We start from the raw sequence: 12,500 nt of genomic DNA, 5'->3' as shown, positions 1-12,500 counted from the left end.
GCAACCCGAAGGCGAGTCGAAGACAACCTAAAGGCATCACCCGAGGGACATGGAGGAATGCACCAGTGGAGTTCGCTGCACAGGCAGGGATCCGTCCAACTCGCACAAACCGAACACAACTCACGCGCCACGACGTACACTGTGCACCAGCCCCCCAAAACGAATCACCCCCCGAAGGACCAGGAAGCCCGACGAACGCGCGAAAACATTTAGAGAGGCCGAGCAAGCACCGGTTAGCGCGAATGCAAATAACAAGCGCAACAGGCAACTTTCGAGGGACATACTTTTCGCAACAAGCTTCCACTAGGAAAGCATAGGCAACTCGTTCGAACGTCAAAGCCAACCAAATGGCAATTACCCGAGGGACACGCCTTTCGCAAGGCACCTTCCACTAGGGAAGCGCAGGCAACCCGAAGGCGAGTCGAAGACAACCTAAAGGCATCACCCGAGGGACATGGAGGAATGCACCAGTGGAGTTCGCTGCACAGGCAGGGATCCGTCCAACTCGCACAAACCGAACACAACTCACGCGCCACGACGTACACTGTGCACCAGCCCCCCAAAACGAATCACCCCCCGAAGGACTAAGAAGCCCGACGAACGCGCGAAAACATTTAGAGAGGCCGAGCAAGCACCGGTTAGCGCGAATGCAAATAACAAACGCAACAGGCAACTTTCGAGGGACATACTTCTCGCAACAAGCTTCCATAAGGAAAGCACAGGCAACTCGTTCGCACGCCAAAGCCAACCAAATGGCAATTTAACCGAGGGACATGCATTTCGCAAGGCAACTTGTACAATTACCCGAGGGACATGGCATGTTTGCCAAGGCCGTGGCTTGGCATGCTTGCCAAGGCCGTGGCATGACATGCTGCTGGCCAAGGCCGGGGCATGCCATGCTGCTGGCCGAGGCCGTGGCAAGGCATGCTGATGGCCGAGGCCGTGGCAAGGCATGCTGATGGCCGAGGCCGTGGCAAGGCATGCTGATGGCCGAGGCCGTGGCGTGGCATGCCATGCTGCTGGACGAGGCCGTGGCAAGGCATGCTGCTGGCCAAGGCGTTGGCATGGCATGCTGCTGCTGACCAAGGCTTGGGCTTGCCATGCTGCCGGCCAAGGCCGGGGCAGGGCATGCTGCCGGCCAAGGCTTTGGCATGGCATGTTGCTGGCCAAGGCCGTGGCATGGCATGCTGCTGGCCAAGGCCGTGGCATGGCATGCTGGCCAAGGCCGGGGCATGGCAAGCTGCTGGCCAAGGTCGTGGCATGGCACGCTGCGGGCCAAGGCCGGGGCATGGCACGCTGCGGGCCAAGGCCGGGGCATGGCACGCTGCTGGCCATGGCCGTGGCATGACAAGCTTGCCAAGGCCGGGGCATGGCACGCTGCTGGCCAAGGCTTTGGCATGCCATGTTGCTGGCCAAGGCCGTGGCATGACATGCTGGCGAAGGCCGGGGCATGGCATGCTGCTGGCCAAGGCCGTGGCATGGCATGCTGCTGGCCAAGGCCGTGGCATGACATGCTTGCCAAGGCCAGGGCATGGCATGCTGCTGGCCAAGGCTTTGGCATGCCATGTTGCTGGCCAAGGCTGTGGCATGGCATGCTGGCCTAGGCCAACGTGCCACCGCCACCACCGCGGGCCGCCACTCGACGCATCCCGTGCTTGGCTATGTAGTTTCGATGCCACAAGCCAATGCCACAAGCCAAGCGATGGCATGTGCCAAGCGCCCGCCTAGGCATAGGCGTGGCCTGTGGCCTGGCCATGCTGGCCAGCCTTAAGGGAGGTGCCCCCCCCTTATAATAGCCTGTTAAGCCCTTTTCAATCTGGCAGGAGGAAACATCAACCATGTTTGAAGAGTCATAATGGGGTTTTTTTAAAAAGTAATGGTTTTTTGCCAAAACTTTCAACATGAAAGTTGTATGAAATAATTTAATACACCATAAAAAAAATTATAAAAAAATATTTGGCCACCGGAATATTTTATTTTAATTTATTTCAATTTTAATACTTAAAAAATAATAAAAATTACTAAAAATACTCAAAAAATTCTAGAAAAATTCCAACAATTATAAGATGAGGCACTAGTAATTATAGTAATTTTTTCAATTATTTTTTTATTTTTTATTTATTTTATTATAATTTTTATGAGTAAATAAATAATTAAAAAGCCCAACGAACGTGCGAAAACTCTTAGAGAAACCGAGCAAGCATCGGATAGCTCGAATGCAACAGGCAACTTCCGAGGGACATACTTTTCCCAACAAGCTTCCACTGGGGAAAGCACTAGCAACGTGTTCGCAAGTCAAAGGCAACCAAACGGCTATTACCCGAGGGACATGCATTTCGCAGGGCAACATATACGTAAGTCAAAGCCAAACCAAATGGCAATTACACGAGGGACGGGATTGCTTGCCAAGGGCGTGGCATTCGATGTTCTAGCCCAAGGCCAAGGCACGCCACGCTGCGGGACAAGGCCGTGGCAAGACATGCGGCTGGGCTTGGCCTTGGCATGGCATGTCGCTGGCCTTGGCTGGGCAGCGTTGGCCTTGGCATGGAATGTTGCTGGCTTCGGATGGGCTGCCTTGGCCTTGGCCTTGGCCGTGGCATGGCATGCTGCTGGCCTTGGCCTTGGCATGGCATGCTGCTGGCTTTGGCTGGGCTGCCTTGGCCGTGGCATGGCATGCTGCTGGCCTTGGCCTTGGCATGGCATGCTGCTGGCTTTGGCTGGCCTGCCTTGGCCTTGGCATGGCATGCTGCTGGCCTTGGCTTGGCATGGCATGCTGCTGGCTTTGGCTGGCCTGCCTTGGCCGTGGCATGGCATGCTGCTGGCCTTGGCCTTGGCATGGCATGCTGCTGGCTTTGGCTGGGCTGCCTTGGCCGTGGCATGGCATGCTGCTGGCCTTGGCCTTGGCATGGCATGCTGCTGGCTTTGGCTGGGCTGCCTTGGCCTTGGCATGGCATGCTGCTGCCCATGGCTTGGCATGGCATGCTGCTGGCCTTGGCCGTGGCATGGCATGCTGCTGGCCTTGGCCTTGGCATGGCATGCTGCTGGCTTTGGCTGGCCTGCCTTGGCCGTGGCATGGCATGCTGCTGGCCTTGGCCTTGGCATGGCATGCTGCTGGCTTTGGCTGGGCTGCCTTGGCCGTGGCATGCCATGCTGCTGGCCTTGGCCTTGGCATGGCATGCTGCTGGCTTTGGCTGGGCTGCCTTGGCCGTGGCATGGCATGCTGCTGGCCTTGGCCTTGGCATGGCATGCTGCTGGCTTTGGCTGGGCTGCCTTGGCCGTGGCATGGCATGCTGCTGGCCTTGGCCTTGGCATGGCATGCTGCTGGCTTTGGCTGGGCTGCCTTGGCCTTGGCATGGCATGCTGCTGGCCTTGGCTTGGCATGGCATGCTGCTGGCTTTGGCTGGCCTGCCTTGGCCGTGGCATGGCATGCTGCTGGCCTTGGCCTTGGCATGGCATGCTGCTGGCTTTGGCTAGCCTGCCTTGGCCGTGGCATGGCATGCTGCTGGCCTTTGCCTTGGCATGGCATGCTGCTGGCTTTGGCTGGCCTGCCTTGGCCGTGGCATGGCATGCTGCTGGCCTTGGCCTTGGCATGGCATGCCGCTCGCTTTGGCTGGGCTGCCTTGGCCTTGGCATGGCATGCTGCTGCCCATGGCTTGGCATGGCATGCTGCTGGCCTTGGCCGTGGCATGGCATGCTGCTGGCCTTGGCCTTGGCATGGCATGCTGCTGGCTTTGGCTGGCCTGCCTTGGCCGTGGCATGGCATGCTGCTGGCCTTGGCCTTGGCATGGCATGCTGCTGGCTTTGGCTGGGCTGCCTTGGCCGTGGCATGCCATGCTGCTGGCCTTGGCCTTGGCATGGCATGCTGCTGGCTTTGGCTGGGCTGCCTTGGCCGTGGCATGGCATGCTGCTGGCCTTGGCCTTGGCATGGCATGCTGCTGGCTTTGGCTGGGCTGCCTTGGCCGTGGCATGGCATGCTGCTGGCCTTGGCCTTGGCATGGCATGCTGCTGGCTTTGGCTGGGCTGCCTTGGCCTTGGCATGGCATGCTGCTGGCCTTGGCTTGGCATGGCATGCTGCTGGCTTTGGCTGGCCTGCCTTGGCCGTGGCATGGCATGCTGCTGGCCTTGGCCTTGGCATGGCATGCTGCTGGCTTTGGCTAGCCTGCCTTGGCCGTGGCATGGCATGCTGCTGGCCTTTGCCTTGGCATGGCATGCTGCTGGCTTTGGCTGGCCTGCCTTGGCCGTGGCATGGCATGCTGCTGGCCTTGGCCTTGGCATGGCATGCCGCTCGCTTTGGCTGGGCTCCCTTGGCCGTGGCATGGCATGCTGCTGGCCTTGGCCTTGGCAAGGCATGCTGCTGGCTTTGGCTGGGCTGCCTTGGCCTTGGCATGGCATGCTGCTGGCCTTGGCTTGGCATGGCATGCAGCTGGCTTTGGCTGGCCTGCCCTGGCCGTGGCATGGCATGCTGCTGGCCTTGGCCTTGGCATGGCATGCCGCTGGCTTTGGCTGGCCTGCGTTGGCCGTGGCATGGCATGCTGCTGGCCTTGGCCTTGGCATGGCATGCCGCTGGCTTTGGCTGGCCTGCCTTGGCCGTGGCTTGGCATGCTGCTGGCCTTGGCCTTGGCATGGCATGCCGCTGGCTTTGGCTGGGCTGCCTTGGCCGTGGCATGGCATGCTGCTGGCCTTGGCCTTGGCATGGCATGCTGCTGGCTTTGGCTGGGCTGCCTTGGCCTTGGCATGGCATGCTGCTGGCCTTGGCTTGGCATGGCATGCTGCTGGCCTTGGCCGTGGCATGGCATGCTGCTGGCCTTGGCCTTGGCATGGCATGCTGCTGGCTTTGGCTGGGCTGCCTTGGCCGTGGCATGCCATGCTGCAGGCCTTGGCCTTGGCATGGCATGCTGCTGGCTTTGGCTGGGCTGCCTTGGCCGTGGCATGGCATGCTGCTGGCCTTGGCCGTGGCATGGCATGCTGCTGGCCTTGGCCTTGGCATGGCATGCTGCTGGCTTTGGCTGGGCTGCCTTGGCCTTGGCATGGCATGCTGCTGGCCTTGGCTTGGCATGGCATGCTGCTGGCTTTGGCTGGCCTGCCTTGGCCGTGGCATGGCATGCTGCTGGCCTTGGCTTGGCAAGGCATGCTGCTGGCTTTGGCTGGCCTGCCTTGGCCGTGGCATGGCATGCTGCTGGCCTTGGCTTGGCATGGCATGCTGCTGGCTTTGGCTGGCCTGCCTTGGCCGTGGCATGGCGTGCTGCTGTCCTTGGCCTTGGCATGGCATGCTGCTGGCTTTGGCTGGGCTGCCTTGGCCGTGGCATGGCATGCTGGTGGCCTTGGCCTTGGCATGGCATGCTGCTGGCTTTGACTGGGCTGCCTTGGCCTTGGCATGGCATGCTGCTGGCCTTGGCTTGGCATGGCATGCTGCTGGCTTTGGCTGGCCGGCCTTGGCCGAGGCATGGCATGCTGCTGGCCTTGGCCTTGGCATGGCATGCTGCTGGCTTTGGCTGGCCTGCCTTGGCCGTGGCATGGCATGCTGCTGGCCTTGGCTTGGCATGGCATGCTGCTGGCTTTGGCTGGCCTGCCTTGGCCGTGGCATGGCATGCTGCTGGCCTTGGCTTGGCATGGCATGCTGCTGGCTTTGGCTGGCCTGCCTTGGCCGTGGCATGGCATGCTGCTGGCCTTGGCTTGGCATGGCATGCTGCTGGCTTTGGCTGGCCTGTCTTGGCCGTGGCATGGCATGCTGCTGTCCTTGGCCTTGGCATGGCATGCTGCTGGCTTTGGCTGGGCTGCCTTGGCCGTGGCATGGCATGCTGGTGGCCTTGGCCTTGGCATGGCATGCTGCTGGCTTTGACTGGGCTGCCTTGGCCTTGGCATGGCATGCTGCTGGCCTTGGCTTGGCATGGCATGCTGCTGGCTTTGGCTGGCCGGCCTTGGCCGAGGCATGGCATGCTGCTGGCCTTGGCCTTGGCATGGCATGCTGCTGGCTTTGGCTGGCCTGCCTTGGCCGTGGCATGGCATGCTGCTGGCCTTGGCTTGGCATGGCATGCTGCTGGCTTTGGCTGGCCTGCCTTGGCCGTGGCATGGCATGCTGCTGGCCTTGGCTTGGCAAGGCATGCTGCTGGCTTTGGCTGGCCTGCCTTGGCCGTGGCATGGCATGCTGCTGGCCTTGGCTTGGCATGGCATGCTGCTGGCGTTGGCTGGGCTGCCTTGGCCGTGGCATGGCATGCTGCTGGCCTTGGCCTTGGCATGGCATGCTGCTGGCTTTGGCTGGGCTGCCTTGGCCGTGGCATGGCATGCTGCTGGCCTTGGCCTTGGCATGGCATGCTGCTGGCTTTGGCTGGGCTGCCTTGGCCTTGGCATGGCATGCTGCTGGCCTTGGCTTGGCATGGCATGCTGCTGGCTTTGGCTGGCCTGCCTTGGCCGTGGCATGGCATGCTACTGGCCTTGGCCTTGGCATGGCATGCTGCTGGCTTTGGCTGGGCTGCCTTGGCCGTGGCATGGCATGCTGCTGGCCTTGGCCTTGGCATGGCATGCTGCTGGCTTTGGCTGGGCTGCCTTGGCCGTGGCATGGCATGCTGCTGGCCTTGGCCTTGGCATGGCATGCTGCTTGCTTTGGCTGGGCTGCCTTGGCCGTGGCATGGCATGCTGCTGGCCTTGGCCTTGGCATGGCATGCTGCTGGCTTTGGCTGGCCTGCCTTGGCCTTGGAATGGCATGCTGCTGGCCTTGGCTTGGCATGGCATGCTGCTGGCTTTGGCTGGCCTGCCTTGGCCGTGGCATGGCATGCTGCTGGCCTTGGCCTTGGCATGGCATGCTGCTGGCTTTGGCTGGGCTGCCTTGGCCGTGGCATGGCATGCTGCTGGCCTTGGCCTTGGCATGGCATGCTGCTGGCTTTGGCTGGGCTGCCTTGGCCTTGGCATGGCATGCTGCTGGCCTTGGCCTTGGCATGGCATGCTGCTGGCTTTGGCTGGGCTGCCTTGGCCTTGGCATGGCATGCTGCTGCCCATGGCTTGGCATGGCATGCTGCTGGCCTTGGCCGTGGCATAGCATGCTGCTGGCCTTGGCCTTGGCATGGCATGCTGCTGGCCTTGGCCTTGGCATGGCATGCTGCTGGCTTTGGCCTTGGCGTGGCATGCTGCCGGCTTTGGCTGGGCTGCCTTGGCCGTGGCATGGCATGCTGCTGGCCTTGGCCTTGGCATGGCATGCTGCTTGCTTTGGCTGGGCTGCCTTGGCCGTGGCATGGCATGCTGCTGGCGTTGGCCTTGGCATGGCATGCTGCTGGCTTTGGCTGGCCTGCCTTGGCCTTGGCATGGCATGCTGCTGGCCTTGGCTTGGCATGGCATGCTGCTGGCTTTGGCTGGCCTGCCTTGGCCGTGGCATGGCATGCTGCTGGCCTTGGCCTTGGCATGGCATGCTGCTGGCTTTGGCTGGGCTGCCTTGGCCGTGGCATGGCATGCTGCTGGCCTTGGCCTTGGCATGGCATGCTGCTGGCTTTGGCTGGGCTGCCTTGGCCTTGGCATGGCATGCTGCTGGCCTTGGCTTGGCATGGCATGCTGCTGGCTTTGGCTGGCCTGCCTTGGCCGTGGCATGGCATGCTACTGGCCTTGGCCTTGGCATGGCATGCTGCTGGCTTTGGCTGGGCTGCCTTGGCCGTGGCATGGCATGCTGCTGGCCTTGGCCTCGGCATGGCATGCTGCTGGCTTTGGCTGGGCTGCCTTGGCCGTGGCATGGCATGCTGCTGGCCTTGGCCTTGGCATGGCATGCTGCTGGCTTTGGCTGGGCTGCCTTGGCCTTGGCATGGCATGCTGCTGGCCTTGGCCTTGGCATGGCATGCTGCTGGCTTTGGCTGGGCTGCCTTGGCCTTGGCATGGCATGCTGCTGCCCATGGCTTGGCATGGCATGCTGCTGGCCTTGGCCTTGGCATGGCATGCTGCTGGCCTTGGCCTTGGCATGGCATGCTGCTTGCTTTGGCTGGGCTGCCTTGGCCGTGGCATGGCATGCTGCTGGCCTTGGCCTTGGCATGGCATGCTGCTTGCTTTGGCTGGGCTGCCTTGGCCGTGGCATGGCATGCTGCTGGCCTTGGCCTTGGCATGGCATGCTGCTGGCTTTGGCTGGCCTGCCTTGGCCTTGGAATGGCATGCTGCTGGCCTTGGCCTGGCATGGCATGCTGCTGGCTTTGGCTGGCCTGCCTTGGCCGTGGCATGGCATGCTGCTGGCCTTGGCCTTGGCATGGCATGCTGCTGGCTTTGGCTGGGCTGCCTTGGCCGTGGCATGGCGTGCTGCTGGCCTTGGCCTTGGCATGGCATGCTGCTGGCTTTGGCTGGGCTGCCTTGGCCTTGGCATGGCATGCTGCTGGCCTTGGCCTTGGCATGGCATGCTGCTGGCTTTGGCTGGGCTGCCTTGGCCTTGGCATGGCATGCTGCTGCCCATGGCTTGGCATTGCATGCTGCTGGCCTTGGCCGTGGCATAGCATGCTGCTGGCCTTGGCCTTGGCATGGCATGCTGCTGGCCTTGGCCTTGGCATGGCATGCTGCTGGCTTTGGCCTTGGCGTGGCATGCTGCCGGCTTTGGCTGGGCTGCCTTGGCCGTGGCATGGCATGCTGCTGGCCTTGGCCTTGGCATGGCATGCTGCTTGCTTTGGCTGGGCTGCCTTGGCCGTGGCATGGCATGCTGCTGGCGTTGGCCTTGGCATGGCATGCTGCTGGCTTTGGCTGGCCTGCCTTGGCCTTGGCATGGCATGCTGCTGGCCTTGGCTTGGCATGGCATGCTGCTGGCTTTGGCTGGCCTGCCTTGGCCGTGGCATGGCATGCTGCTGGCCTTGGCCTTGGCATGGCATGCTGCTGGCTTTGGCTGGGCTGCCTTGGCCGTGGCATGGCATGCTGCTGGCCTTGGCCTTGGCATGGCATGCTGCTGGCTTTGGCTGGCCTGCCTTGGCCTTGGCATGGCATTGTGCTGGCCTTGGCTTGGCATGGCATGCTGCTGGCTTTGGCTGGGCTGCCTTGGCCTTGGCATGGCATGCTGCTGGCCTTGGCTTGGCATGGCATGCTGCTGGCTTTGGCTGGCCTGCCTTGGCCGAGGCATGGCATGCTGCTGGCCTTGGCTTCGCATGGCATGCTGCTGGCTTTGGCTGGGCTGCCTTGGCCGTGGCATGGCATGCTGCTGGCCTTGGCCTTGGCATGGCATGCTGCTGGCTTTGGCTGGGCTGCCTTGGCCGTGGCATGCCATGCTGCTGGCCTTGGCCTTGGCATGGCATGCTGCTGGCTTTGGCTGGGCTGCCTTGGCCGTGGCATGGCATGCTGCTGGCCTTGGCCTTGGCATGGCATGCTGCTGGCTCTGGCTGGGCTGCCTTGGCCTTGGCATGGCATGCTGCTGGCCTTGGCTTGGCATGGCATGCTGCTGGCTTTGGCTGGCCTGCCTTGGCCGAGGCATGGCATGCTGCTGGCCTTGGCCTTGGCATGGCATGCTGCTGGCTTTGGCTGGCCTGCCTTGGCCGTGGCATGGCATGCTGCTGGCCTTGGCTTGGCATGGCATGCTGCTGGCTTTGGCTGGCCTGCCTTGGCCGTGGCATGGCATGCTGCTGGCCTTGGCTTGGCATGGCATGCTGCTGGCTTTGGCTGGCCTGCCTTGGCCTTGGCATGGCATGCTGCTGGCCTTGGCTTGGCATGGCATGCTGCTGGCTTTGGCTGGCATGCCTTGGCCGTGGCATGGCATGCTGCTGGCCTTGGCTTGGCATGGCATGCTGCTGGCTTTGGCTGGCCTGCCTTGGCCTTGGCATGGCATGCTGCTGGCCTTGGCTTGGCATGGCATGCTGCTGGCTTTGGCTGGCATGCCTTGGCCGTGGCATGGCATGCTGCTGGCCTTGGCCTTGGCATGGCATGCTGCTGGCTTTGGCTGTGCTGCCTTGGCCGTGGCATGCCATGCTGCTGGCCTTGGCCTTGGCATGGCATGCTGCTGGCTTTGGCTGGCCTGCCTTGGCCTTGGCATGGCATGCAGCTGGCCTTGGCTTGGCATGGCATGCTGCTGGCTTTGGCTGGGCTGCCTTGGCCTTGGCATGGCATGCTGCTGGCCTTGGCTTGGCATGGCATGCTGCTGGCTTTGGCTGGCCTGCCTTGGCCGAGGCATGGCATGCTGCTGGCCTTGGCTTGGCATGGCATGCTGCTGGCTTTGGCTGGGCTGCCTTGGCCGTGGCATGGCATGCTGCTGGCCTTGGCCTTGGCATGGCATGCTGCTGGCTTTGGCTGGGCTGCCTTGGCCGTGGCATGCCATGCTGCTGGCCTTGGCCTTGGGGCTGGGTTGCCTTGGCTGCGGTTGTTATCACTAGACGTGCGTTGCGTGCGAAGGCGTGCAAAGGCGTGCGCGACCATGCGCGCAACACGCGCACCGTGGTCAAAAAGACCACGCGCGCGGTATTCGCACAGGCCACGCTGCCCACGCCGCGGGCATGCCAGGCCAGGCTGCCCTGGCCGGCTGCATGCCAGGCCGCCCAGGCCGTGCGCATGCCAGGCCGTGCTGCCCAGGCCGGCTGCATGCCAGGCCGCCCAGGCCGTGCGCATGCCATGCCGTGCTGCCCACGCTGCGGGCATGCCAGGCCGGCTGCATGCCAGGCCGCCCAGGCCGTGCGCATGCCATGCCGTGCTGCCCACGCCGCGCGCATGCCAGGCCGCCCACGCCCGCGCGCATGCCACGCCATGCTGCTCTAGGCCGCGCCCAAGGCCGCGGTCCAGTCCGCCCAAGGCCGCGCCCAGGCCGCGCAAGGCCGCGCCCAGGCCGCCCAAGGCCGCGCCCAGGCCGCGCCCGAGCCGCCCAAGGCCGCCCAAGGCCGCGGCCGAGCCGCCCCAGGCCGCAGCCCAGGCCGCGGTCGAGCCGCAGTGCATGTAACCCAAGGCCGCAGCCCAGGCCGCGCCCAACATGGGGCGTACCTGCCACTGCCTTGCCTGGGCAAGGGAGGTGCCCCCCCCTTATAATAGCCTGTTAAGCCCTTTTCAATCTGGCAGGAGGAAACATCAAGCATGTTCGAGGAGTCATAATGGGGTTTTTTTAAAAAGTAATGGTTTTTTGCCAAAACTTTCAACATGAAAGTTGTAGGAAATAATTTAATACACCATAAAAAAAATTAAAAAAAATATTTTTTTACCGAAAATATTTTATTTTAATTTATTTCGATTTTAATACTTTAAAAATAATAAAAATTAATAAAAATGGTCAAAAAATTATGGAAAAATTCCAATAATTAAAGGATGATTCACTAGTAATTATAGAAATTATTAAATTATTTTTTCATTTTTTTTATTTTATTTTGATTTTTTTTGCCAAATAAGGGCTTTAAAAATTCGAAAACCTCAAGGAAAATTGCAAAAAAATAGGGAATGACATTTAAAATTGATTGTAGTGCATTTTTAATTGTGTTGCACGGTTTGGATAAGATTATAAAAGAATCATGTTCAAAAAGTTCGATCAAGGCGGTGGCATGCCATGGCCTTGGCCTTGGCCTTTGGCCTTGGCCTTGGCCTTGGCCATGCCTTGCACAGGGACTTGGCCTTGCCCACTGCCTTGGCCTTGGCCATGGCATGGCATGCTCGCCGAGGCCGTGGCATGCCTTGCTGCTAGCCAAGGCCGTGGCGTGGCATGCTCGCTCAGCCCGTGGCATGCCATGCTCGCCCAGCCCGTGGCACGCCATGTTGGCCCAAGGCATTGGCATGGCATGCCGGCCAAGGCATGCTGGCCAACGCTGCACAAGGCGGTGCCATGGCATGGCATGCTGACCAAGACCGTGCCATGGCATGTTGGGCGACGCCGTAGCAAGGCATGCGGGCCGAGGCCGTGGCATGGCATGTTGGGCGACGCCGTAGCAAGGCATGCGGTCCGAGGCCGTGGCATGACATGCGGGCCGTGGCAGGGCATGGCATGCGGGCCGAGGCCGTGGCAGGACATGTTGGCCAAGGCTAAGGCATGGCACGCCGGGCAACGCGGTGGCATGGCATGCTGGGCAACGCGGTGGCAAGGCATGCGGGCCGGGGCCGTGGCATGGCATGTTGGGCAACGTCGTAGCAAGGCATGCGGGCCGAGGCCGTGGCATGTCATGCGGGCCGAGGCCGTGGCATGGCATGCGGGCCGAGGCCGTGGCATGGCAAGTTGGGCGACGTCGTGGCAAGGCATGCGGGCCGAGGCTGTGGCATGTCATGCGGGCCGAGGCCGTGGCATGGCATGCGGGCCGAGGCCGTGGCATGGCATGTTGGGCGACGCCGTGGCAAGGCACGCGGGCCGAGGCCGTGGCATGTCATGCGGGCCGAGGCCGTGTCATGGCATGTTTGGCAACGCCGTGGCAAGACATGCGGGCCGTGGCATGGCATGGCATGCGGGCCCAGGCCGTGGCTCGACATGTTGGCCAAGGCCAAGGCATGGCACGCCGGGCAACGCGGTGGCAGGGCATGCTGGGAAACGCGGTGGCAAGGCATGCGGGCCGAGGCCGTGGCATGGCATGTTGGGCAACGCCGTAGCAAGGCATGCGGGCCGT

The sequence above is a fragment of the Camellia sinensis genome, unplaced genomic scaffold (assembly GCF_055761805.1).
Source record: "Camellia sinensis isolate YWXY unplaced genomic scaffold, ASM5576180v1 Unanchor6, whole genome shotgun sequence".
NCBI classification, from domain to species: Eukaryota; Viridiplantae; Streptophyta; class Magnoliopsida; order Ericales; family Theaceae; genus Camellia; species Camellia sinensis.
The sequence above is the reverse complement of the archived record's forward strand: the minus strand, read 5'-3'. Positions refer to the sequence as shown.